The following is a 12,591-nucleotide window of genomic DNA, read 5'->3' as shown; positions in this document are numbered from 1 at the left end:
ACCAGCCTGCACAGCGGTAACAAGGCATGATGGATCCATGTTCTCATTCTGTTTACGCCAAATTCTGACTCTACCATCTGAATGTCTCAACAGAAATCGAGACTCATCAGACCAGGCAACATTTTTCCAGTCTTCAACTGTCCAATTTTGGTGAGCTCTTGCAAATTGTAGCCTCTTTTTCCTATTTGTAGTGGAGATGAGTGGTACCCGGTGGGGTCTTCTGCTGTTGTAGCCCATCCGCCTCAAGGTTGTGCGTGTTGTGGCTTCACAAATGCTTTGCTGCATACCTCGGTTGTAACGAGTGGTTATTTCAGTCAAAGTTGCTCTTCTATCAGCTTGAATCAGTCGGCCCATTCTCCTCTGACCTCTAGCATCAACAAGGCATTTTCTCCCACAGGACTGCGGCATACTGGATGTTTTTCCCTTTTCACACCATTTGTACAAAATTCCCTGCCGCGCGCATGCGCGAGGCGAACTTGTTCAGACTTGTTCTGATGTATGCGCAAAAAGTTTCATCCAGCAGCATCCAGCGCACGGAGTTTTTCTGGCATTGTTTCGTTCCTAAAAGTCTTTCTTCTTTGTGTGGTATTGCTGTGCGTTCATAACTACGTAAGTAAAGATATTTAATGTCATTGTAGATGGTTTTTAGAGAGTGTCAGAGCGGGATTCAGTTTATTTTACCTCAGAAATATTATTGTGTCAATATACATACAATCAGGCGCAGTGCTCGCGCGTATTCAGTGAGTCATCATGTTATATTTGTTAACGATGTTTATTCATATGGGAAAGGGAGTTGCTTGTCATGTTGATTCAAATATTCGTCTTATCGGCATATTAATAATGGTACAAAGAGCGCACGGGAGTGCTAGAGCAGCGCACACACTTTGTAATCTGACACCTCTTGTTAGCTGCAGCGGTCTGCATTTAGAGTATATATATATTTCAATACGGTTTACTTTAACCTAATACAACTTTAACCTCTCCATGTATATGTATACAGGCACTATTTGTGTATATTCTGTCATATCATGTTATCATTTATATTTATCATCCTTATTTTGTTCTCTCACAGAGACCACTGTTATATGTATATCCACGCAAACCTGTCTACGACTTGCACTTTTGTGGCTTAATAAATATTGAGAATGGACAAGTTCACTCTGGAGTAGCTGCAGTTCTTTCTAACCGAAGAATTAGGCCAGTTGAGTTCCAACCATCCCACTGCGCGCAGAATATCCCACAAATTTGGTCCTTCGAGCCGGATCGGGACATCAGCTGCGCTATGGCTACATCCAGAGATTACTATGAGGGAGAACAAGTGCCAGATCCTCGTCCAAGTCGTACCCGGCGGGTGCCCACCTACTTGGAGGATTATGTGCTTGATTATCCACTTCCACGTCATGTTCATTCTTCATCAGCAGAGGTCGCTGCAGGAATATCCTATACAAGCCAGGGCACTCCTGCTCACAGGGACAGAGACTTTGAAAATGTAAAGCTTCATCACTTAGAGGCCCGCTGGAAAGATTTAAGCAGTGAGATGAGAGAGCTTCAAATCAGAATGGACAGTGCTAGACAGGTATCTTTTGAATCTAGATCTCCTGCTTACGGACAATATGAGAGTCTTCCTCACATTGAACTAAGTAACACTGGATTAGAACCCTCTATGACTGTAGCATCGTCTCCACAATATGAGGAAACACTTTACCACGAGCCCTCTATGCAGCTGCAGTCGCAACCGAGCCTGCATCCACCTAATATAGCTCGTGTATCTTCCCTGCCTGGGCCACAGCCTCAGAGGCCATGTGCGGAACTCCGACGATCAGACTCATGGCCCCCCACGGCTGCTCAGCCTGTTCAGCCTGCCTATTCTCAGTTACAGCCACAGCATCAGCCGACTCCAGTTCACCCTGCACCAGCCCGCATACAGCCACCGCATCAATCAGCTGTTGTACAGCCTAAGCATTTTTATGTGCAACCCCAACGTCAGCCAGTTGCTATACCAGCTGCGCCAGCCTCACTGCGGTCACAGTACCAGCATATAGGGCCAGCTCCAGTTCCTCCTGTACCAGCGCAAGCAGCGATGCATCCTCAACGCCCTTATCAACCACTGCCTCTGCCTCCACCTCCTTGGCCTGGACCACAACCACAGTATTATTATCCTGTCAATCCTGTGGCACCGGGACTTATGGAAATGGCCATTGCCTCCTCCTATGGCATACCCAAACCAAAACTGGCAGTCTTCTCTTCTGGGAAAGAGAGTGATTTCCTTATGCTCAAGAAAGGACTGGACAGCATCCTTGGTCCACACAGGCATCTAACAGAGGACTATAAATATCAAGTGCTTTTGGATCATCTACCTCTACCCGCTGCTTATCAGGTAGCTAAGAGATATGTTAACAGCCCATTTCCTTACACCAGTGCCATGCAGGCTCTTGAACAGAGATACGGTCAACCAAGACAGTTAATTCAGAGCGAGTTGAGAGCTATCCTCAATGCACCAGCTATTCGACCAGGTGATGCGCAGGGGTTTGAGGACTTTGCGGCAGCTGTTAACACACTGGTGGGCATGTTGAACACAATGGATGGACCCTCTAGATACGAACTGCAGTGTGGCTCACACGTTGACACTCTACTGACCAAACTGCCTGTCAGCTATAGAGACTCATTCATAGAGTACTGTCTCAACAAGCATATAATTGTGAGCGGCAGTTCCAGGACTTACACTCTGCCTGAATTTGCTGAGTGGCTGGAAAGGAAGGCCCAGGCCATTCAAATATCTAGGCGTGTAACAGGGCCAGCGCATACAGAGCCCTATCGGCGAGAGCAGAAACCTCTTTCTTATCCCAAAGCCAAGGCAGCCACAATTCTCACAGGCAGTGAACAACATAAAACCATCAATTTGCCCTCCAGCTCCCTCACAGACACTAAAATGGCAACTACAGCTAAAAAGCGGGATCGCTTTAAGCCCTTTTGTCCCTACTGCAACAACCATGAGCATTATCTCAATGCTTGTGCAGCCTTTTGCAAGTTGAGCCACACACAAAGAGGAAGCTGGATTAAAGAGCAAAATAAATGCTGGAGATGTGGACGAGGTCACAAACAGGACAGCTGCACGCTCAAGAAAACTTGCTCTACCTGTGGAGGACTCCACCTGCCTGTTCTGCATGAAGTTGCCGTGGCTGCGGAAAACCAGAGCATACTCACAGTGAGCACAACCACTTCTCAAGTTTACTTGGATCAGGCCAGTCATTCAGGCAGAGTGATGTTAAAAGTTGTCCCAGTAAGACTTCGCAGTGGTAAAAGGTTCATGGATACACATGCTGTGTTAGATGATGGTTCGGAAAGAACAATTATCCTGCCAGCAGCAGTCAAACAACTGGGCTTGAAAGGATCAGAAGAAACTTTGACTCTCAGAACAATAAGACAAGATCTCGTTCAGCTAAGAGGAAATGCAGTCTCCTTTGAAGTATCTGCGATATCACACCCAAATGTGAAACATCAAATCCAAAGGGCATTTACAGCTGAAGAGCTCAATCTGGCTGAACAGTCTTGTCCCGTGAACTCACTGAAAGGAAGATATGGTCACTTAAGGGACATCCCGTTGAAAGGTTTCACTAAAGTGCAGCCTTTGCTACTCATAGGATCAGATTTCCCACAGCTGATCACACCAAACTGCCCAATCCGTATGGGACCGCTTGGTAGCCCTGTAGCAGTACACACTCTTCTTGGATGGACAGTTCAAGGGCCAACAACCTTTCTCCAGCAACCCTCAAATGTAAGCTCATGCCTTCACACCACATTCCTTCCTCCCATGCAAGAGTTACGTCAACATGTTGAGCGGTTGTGGCAGCTTGACCTACTGCCACAGAGAAACGAGAAAGAAGTAGTCCGTTCCAGACAAGACAAAGCTGCACTTGCAATGTTGGAGGAGAAAACGGTGCATGTTACAGTTGATGGTGCAACCCGCTATGCTACCCCATTACTTCATAAGCGAGACACGGCTAAACTCCAAGCACCACCAAATGCTGTCATGGCTCTTTTAAGAGCTACAGAACGTCGCCTTGTTAATAATCCTGATCTGGCGAACATGTATGACAACGAGATACACAAGCTTGAGCAGGCAGGTTATGCAGAGCGAATAACCAACCCAGAAGGTGTCAATTCCGGTAATTCATGGTACGTTCCTCACCACATTGTGCTGCACAATGACAAAGCCCGGGTAGTCTTCAATTGCTCTTACACCTACAATCAAATGAGCCTAAATGACAATCTACTCCCTGGTCCCACTCTTGGTCCACCACTGCTGGGAGTCCTGCTCAGGTTCAGAGAGTATACCGTTGCGATAAGTGGAGACATACGAGCCATGTTTCACCAGATCAGACTGTTACCTGAAGACCAGCCATTGCTCCGCTTTCTCTGGAGAGACATGGAAAGAGATCGTAACCCAGACATCTATGAATGGCGAGTGTTACCATTTGGGACCACCTGTAGTCCATGCTGTGCTACTTATGCCCTCCAGAGACATGTCAGAGACAACAGTGAGGGCAATGAAGATGTAGTGGAGTCTGTCCAGCAGTCTTTCTATGTGGACAATTGTTTACAATCTCTTCAGTCTCAGCATCAGGCTAAAAAACTCATTGATAAAATGAGAGCATTATTAGCATCTGGTGGTTTTGACATAAGGCAGTGGGCTAGCAATGTTCCCAATGTGATTGCACATCTACCCGCTGAAGCCAAATCAGTAGGCTGCGAGCGGTGGCTTTCGGCAGACAAAACTGATCCACAAGAGTCGACCCTCGGCCTAGTGTGGCATTGTTCCCAGGACACTTTAGGTTATAAACACAGACCTGTGTCAACAAGTGGAGAAACCTCAATGAGAAATGTCTATCGCATCCTGGCAAGCCAGTATGACCCATTAGGTTACATCATCCCGTTCACCACAAGGGCCAAAATCATGGTGCAATCACTATGGAAGAGAGTTGGAGGTTGGGATGAACCTCTGCCAGCTGACCTTTTCTCAGAATGGCATGCTTGGGAAGAAGAGCTTCCTAACCTACAGAGAATAACACTACCTAGGTGTTACACACCAGCATGCAACAACACCTCCTCCACTATCGATATGCATGTCTTCTGTGATGCCTCGGAGAAGGCATATGGCTCTGTAGCCTATTTACGGGTAGAAACGGGTAATGACATTCAAATCGCATTCATCATGGCGAGGTCACGAGTGGCACCCAAGAAGCAACTCTCCATTCCACGCCTTGAACTCTGTGCAGCATTGTCTGGAGCTCAGCTAGCCAAAACACTGAACACAGAACTTACACTTAATCTCAGACAGACAATCATGTGGTCCGATTCAACAACCGTATTACACTGGATACAGTCTGAGTCATGCAACTACAAAGTGTTTGTGGGCACGCGAATCGCAGAGATTCAAGACCTCATTGGATATGAGAACTGGAAATACGTGGACTCGAATAACAACCCTGCCGATGATATAACCCGGGGTAAGACCCTCATAGATCTGTCCCAAACCTGCAGATGGAAGCAAGGTCCAGAATTTCTGCACCAATCTCCAGACCACTGGCCAATCCACCCGTCAGTGTCAGTAGAAGATTCAGAAGAACTCCGTAAATCCACATTCTGCGGTAATGTCACAATCAGTCATGCCTCTTTACCTGATATAGATAACTGCGAATCATGGGACGATCTCATCACGACCACATATCAGTCTCTGCATGGTTCGGCAGCACCCCCTATGTCTGCCACAGAACGCATAGAGACTGAAACTGCTGTACTCAGACGTGCACAGACTGAAAGTTTTCCTAAGGAAGTGCATGCCCTTAAATCCAATAAATCGGTGCATTCAAACAGTCGATTATACTCCCTTGCTCCAACTTTGGATCCTCATCTTAATCTGATACGAGTGGGTGGTAGATTACGCAAAGCAGCAACACTGCCAGAGGATGCACTTCATCCTATTGTGTTGGCCCCAGAACACCCCATAACAAAACTGCTAATCCAAGACTTTGATAACCGCCTGATGCACGCCGGTTCAGAAAGAGTCTTCGCCGAGCTAAGACGAACCTATTGGGTTCTCAGAGGCCGCCAGGTGGTAAAAAAGTACCAGAGACAATGCGCTGAGTGTCGCAAATGGCGTGGCAAGCCCATTGTACCTAAAATGGCTGACCTGCCTGCCTCCCGTCTGAGAATTAGTCAACCTCCATTCTGGTCCACGGGAGTTGATTGTTTTGGTCCCTATGTAATCAAAATTGGCAGACGACAAGAAAAGAGATGGGGCATAATATTTAAATGTCTCACTACAAGATGCGTACATCTCGACTTGTTATGCAGCATGGATGCAGATTCATTTTTACTAGCCCTCAGACGTTTCATATCAAGGAGAGGAAAGCCCTTTGAGATCATCTGCGACAGAGGCACCAACTTCAGGGGGGGAGAGCGTGAGCTCTCTGAAGCCTTTACTGAAATGGAACCATCACTCCAAGAGCAACTAGCCAAACAAAAAATTTCCTTCCAATTCAACCCACCTCACGCACCTCACTTCGGGGGAGTATGGGAGAGGGAAATTAAATCAGTCAAAGCTGCCCTCCAAGTTGTCCTGAAAGATCACACCGTCTCGGAGGAAGTCCTTACCACAGTATTGATCGAAGTGGAAGGCATCGTAAATTCAAAACCCCTGGGGTACGTATCATCTGATATAGCAGATCCTGACCCTATTACCCCCAATTTGCTGCTCATGGGGCGGCGGGACGCCTCCCTACCTCAGGCTGTGTATGGACCCAGCAATCTACTTGGACGGCGCCGCTACAGACACAGCCAAGTGATCGCCGATCACTTCTGGACCCAGTTCCTCAGAGACTACCTACCCAGTCTTCAGCTTCGACAGAAGTGGCAGAACATCACACCAAACCTAGCAGTCGGTCAGGTTGTATTGATTGCGGACTTTCAACTTCCCAGAGCAAAATGGCCTGTCGGTAGGGTGACCCGAGTCCTACCAAGCGACGACGGTGCAATAAGAGCCGTCGAAGTTGACATCAAGGGCAATACATATGTCCGCCCTGTTGCTAAACTCATTGTGTTACCTGAAATGCCTAAAGTTTAGTTCTTAGCACCAGTAGTTAATTTCGGACATTTTGTGGATTTACAAATTTCCTGTGTAAATTTGTGGGGCGGCTGTACAAAATTCCCTGCCGCGCGCATGCGCGAGGCGAACTTGTTCAGACTTGTTCTGATGTATGCGCAAAAAGTTTCATCCAGCAGCATCCAGCGCACGGAGTTTTTCTGGCATTGTTTCGTTCCTAAAAGTCTTTCTTCTTTGTGTGGTATTGCTGTGCGTTCATAACTACGTAAGTAAAGATATTTAATGTCATTGTAGATGGTTTTTAGAGAGTGTCAGAGCGGGATTCAGTTTATTTTACCTCAGAAATATTATTGTGTCAATATACATACAATCAGGCGCAGTGCTCGCGCGTATTCAGTGAGTCATCATGTTATATTTGTTAACGATGTTTATTCATATGGGAAAGGGAGTTGCTTGTCATGTTGATTCAAATATTCGTCTTATCGGCATATTAATAATGGTACAAAGAGCGCACGGGAGTGCTAGAGCAGCGCACACACTTCGTAATCTGACACCTCTTGTTAGCTGCAGCGGTCTGCATTTAGAGTATATATATATTTCAATACGGTTTACTTTAACCTAATACAACTTTAACCTCTCCATGTATATGTATACAGGCACTATTTGTGTATATTCTGTCATATCATGTTATCATTTATATTTATCATCCTTATTTTGTTCTCTCACAGAGACCACTGTTATATGTATATCCACGCAAACCTGTCTACGACTTGCACTTTTGTGGCTTAATAAATATTGAGAATGGACAAGTTCACTCTGGAGTAGCTGCAGTTCTTTCTAACCGAAGAATTAGGCCAGTTGAGTTCCAACCATCCCACTGCGCGCAGAATATCCCACACCATTCTTTGTAACCCCTAGAAATGGTTGTGCGTGAAAATCCCAGTAACTGAGCAGATTGTGAAATACTCAGACCGGCCCGTCTGGCACCAACAACCATGCCACGCTCAAAATTGCTTAAATCACCTTTCTTTCCCATTCTGACATTCAGTTTGGAGTTCAGGAGATTGTCTTGACCAGGACCACACCCCTAAATGCATTGAAGCAACTGCCATGTGATTGGTTGATTAGATCATTGCATTAATGAGAAATTGAACAGGTGTTCCTAATAATACTTTAGGTGAGTGTATGTCTGAAGATATAAAGGAAGCAGTGCCAGGACAATTTTATAAATAAGAACATGCCAGTGTTTTAGTCTACGGATAGACAAAGCAGACCATCTAACACGGGCTTACAACTCACAATGATGAGTGAGTCATTGCATTGGCCACTGCACAGAATGCTGAGTCTGTCACATTAAGTGTTTAATCCAGTTTCATTTGATTAAATAGATGACATCACAATGATTCCTTTGCTCCGAAAACCTTTGTATATAATCTCATCCACACATTTGTGGACCACTGTATTTGATCAATAGGTGTCGCTCTACAGTAACAGTATTTATTCAAAGCCTGTTTGATCAATTATGTGCAAATGTTAAACTGTTAAGATGTCAAGAAATTTTTTAATAACTAAATATTTATTCCATAAATGTGTTTATTATTATTATGTTTTTTTACCATGGTCTGTCTGAATACTTAATTCTGATTGGCTGAAAGGGGCAATAAAATTGTTTAAAGGTGCCCATTGCGCAACATTTCATGTTAAAAATAGCCGTTTTTCTAACCCATACATGCTTAAACAATTGCCTGATGGGCTGAAAGAGCCCTTCTCTGATCACTGTGATTGCCTCTATAATCCTGTACAGTAAAATAAATAAGAGGGATTCGGGACGGAGTTTGAGACTGGGCGTGACGTCACGCGCGTTCACGCTCCCCTGGCTATGTCTGGCAGGTTTGTGTATTCGCCGCCGTTCTCCGTATCAGCGAAGATAACTCGAGCGACAAAACTTTAGTCAACTTTCGACAAAAGTAGAAGATGGATTCTAAGAGACCGGCTTGTAGTTCATAAACCCCAACGCAAACTCCACGTAAGACAAAGAAAAGAAAACTTTTGTCTAGTGCCTTAAAAAGGGCCAAACTGGAGTCAGACAGGCGTCGGAATAAGACGAGAGTCAACATCGGAAAGGCTTTCAACAAATGGAGAGATCTCCGGTCTGCTCTAGGGCTCAAACGGGATCCTCAGTTGGCTTTTAAAAAGTAATAACTTATATTGTTAATGGACGTGTTTCCATAATAATACAATCATAAGTGGATACAGTAAACACATAAAACAGTTCAACATGGAGATAGATGGAAACAAAAACCGAAGTTTACTACTACCCCCGTTTTCCCCTCACACGTAAGTGTTTAATTTACTCAAATGCCTTTCCTTTCATAGATTTAAAATGACTTGCAGATTTATAACTTTATTACCTCTGAAGACATTATGACTGTAAACAAAAGATTTGTGCGGCTGATGCTCCTTTAATTATGAACAGCTCGTGCAAGCGTGTATGCGTGTGGTCCATGAGCGTACACACCTCTGGTTGCAGTTTCGCTTGTCGCCAGAGGGGGCATAGTTCTGCAAAACTCAGAGACTTGCGCAATGCACCTTTAATGCGCAGGTAGTCCCAGCAAGTTTGATCACCGTTCAATACTAATGCACTGCTTTTATAGAAGCACACACGTCATTCGTACACAGAGATCAGAGATGCATTATATTTCTCAGCAATGAGGGGGTCACATCACTGGTTTTGAATTAAACTTACAGCTTCATCGTTTATAGAGAATTTGAATGTATTCAAATAAATGCTATAATTCATTCATTCAAATAAATGTAATCTTATACACTATTTTATCTCTGGGTTTGATTCAAAGCGGGCAGAATGCTGGATTTAACTGACAAAAATAACCAGGAATTTTACTTCGGCCAAATATAGAGCAGCAAACAACAGCTTGCAACTTGTCATTTGTCAATGCTGGCAAATGGCCATGGTCTAAAAAAGCGATTTGAATGCACTCGCGCAGGTCTGTTAAAACATATATGGTGAATTTTTGGCCCACATGTGCTCAGCCATGCCATATCAGGCCAGATGTGTCAGCTATCTGCCACATTTGGCCCAAAAGTTCTTGCTATCTGGGTTGCCTCCACCCCATGCATTATAATTGTTTAATGCACTTGTTGTGGATTATCCCTTATAGACCAGTTAACATGTTATATAAGAAATATATACGTGTATATGGGGTAATGAAATGATTTTTGGAACAAGTTAGTGGACAAATCTGGTATGTTGTTCTTTCTCTAGATGATCTGAAAGGCTATACAGTACTAGTACCAGCGTCATAGTCTCGAGGCTGTGGGAAGCTCTGGCTTTCATTGTGTGTCAGTGGACTGTGATATATACACTCACCGGCCACTTTATTAGGTACACCTGTCCAACTGCTCGTTAACACTTAATTTCTAAGCAGCCAATCACATGGCGGCAACTCAGTGCATTTAGGCATGTAGACATGGTCAAGACAATCTCCTGCAGTTCAAACCGAGCATCAGTATGGGGAAGAAAGTTGATTTGAGTGACTTTGAACGTGGCATGATTGTTGGTGCCAGAAGGGCTGTACATGTACATGTACAATACATACTTCACAAATAAGGTGCGAGTTCGGTCTTTTATATCACTGTAGTCCATTAAGCTACGTTAAGCGCTTTGTCCTGACCGAAGGGGAATCTTTGAGTATGATGAGGTATTGAGGGAAACAGATTATAATCCCGTTCATTGTAGAAAAAGCTGATAACATGTAAGGCTACACAGGGAAAGTAACAATGAATGAAACATAAAAACAGCTTTTGTGCCTTTATCATCTTTTCCGCATATGCATGCTCATATTGTTGTAGATGAGTTTTTATGAATGAATGGCTTGCGCTAACCAGAGCCATAGAGGGAAAGAGTTGCGACACGCTTTGATGTCGCCGCGACGGCTGTCACGTGGTTCTTTAAGCCCAATAGTTCCAAAACATACGCGGGCTGTCATGTTCTTCTATGGACAGACAGCAGCGATTGCATTATTAAACGGTAAATATAAAATAAAACACACACCCAAGTACTTTTTAAGCTGTTATTGCATTTTGTTAATGTCAGTTTTGCATTTGGAGAGGCAGGGTGACAACTTAGATAAGTTTATAGGCTATATTTTTGGAGGGAAACGCTAGTGTTCATGTTCGCATGGGTAGTAGCACTGGCTTTAGCGGATCTAACTTAACTTTTCCATGTCATTCATCTGATGATGGACGTCTCATGATATTTATTTTAGCACAACTGGGCTGTATTAGGCTATTGATTCCCGTGATCTTGCTTATAAATTCCGATTCAGCCATTAGCCTACCTTCGTGATCACGCAGAGGTCTGCAGTCCGTTCAGAACTCCAACCAACATAAAATATAAATAATTACGCACGCTGTGCATGTACAAATGCATGATTTAGGAGGGAAATAGACTGCTCCCATAACGTAGAAAGCAACGACTATATACAGCAATGTTCGGTAAATATTCAACCGAAAAATATTCTTCATAAAATTAAACCGGAGAGATAGTTAATGAGTGAATTAACTATGTTCCTAAATACATATAAGCACATATATGCATAACCCTAACCCATTTAAATAAATTAATTGTGTGTGTGTGTATGTATATATAATTTTATATATAGGCTATATACACTCACCGGCCACTTTATTAGGTACACCTGTCCAACTGCTCGTTAACACTTAATTTCTAAGCAGCCAATCACATGGCGGCATTTAGGCATGTAGACATGGTCAAGACATACCCCACCGGGTACCACTCATCTCCACTACAAATAGGAAAAAGAGGCTACAATTTGCAAGAGCTCACCAAAATTGGACAGTTGAAGACTGGAAAAATGTTGCCTGGTCTGATGAGTCTCGATTTCTGTTGAGACATTCAGATGGTAGAGTCAGAATTTGGCGTAAACAGAATGAGAACATGGATCCATCATGCCTTGTTACCACTGAGCAGGCTGGTGGTGGTGGTGTAATGGTGTGGGGGATGTTTTCTTGGCACACTTTAGGCCCCTTAGTGCCAATTGGGCATCGTTTAAATGCCACGGCCTACCTGAGCATTGTTTCTGACCATGTCCATCCCTTTATGGCCACCATGTACCCATCCTCTGATGGCTACTTCCAGCAGGATAATGCACCATGGTACAAAGCTCGAATCATTTCAAATTGGTTTTCTTGAACATGACAATGAGTTCACTGTACTAAAATGGCCTCCACAGTCACCAGATCTCAATCCAATAGAGCATCTTTGGGATGTGGTGGAACGGGAGATTCGCATCATGGATGTGCAGCCGACAAATCTGCGGGAACTGTGTGATGCCATCATGTCAATATGGACCAAACTCCCTGAGGAATGCTTCCAGCACCTTGTTGAATCTATGCCACGAAGAATTGAGGCAGTTCTGAAGGCAAAAGGGGGTCCAACCCGTTACTAG

The sequence above is a fragment of the Rhinichthys klamathensis genome, unplaced genomic scaffold (genome assembly GCF_029890125.1).
Source record: "Rhinichthys klamathensis goyatoka isolate OS25496 unplaced genomic scaffold, OSU_Roscu_1.1 h1tg000959l_1, whole genome shotgun sequence".
NCBI classification, from domain to species: domain Eukaryota; kingdom Metazoa; phylum Chordata; class Actinopteri; order Cypriniformes; family Leuciscidae; genus Rhinichthys; species Rhinichthys klamathensis.
Note: the sequence above shows the minus strand (reverse complement) of the source record.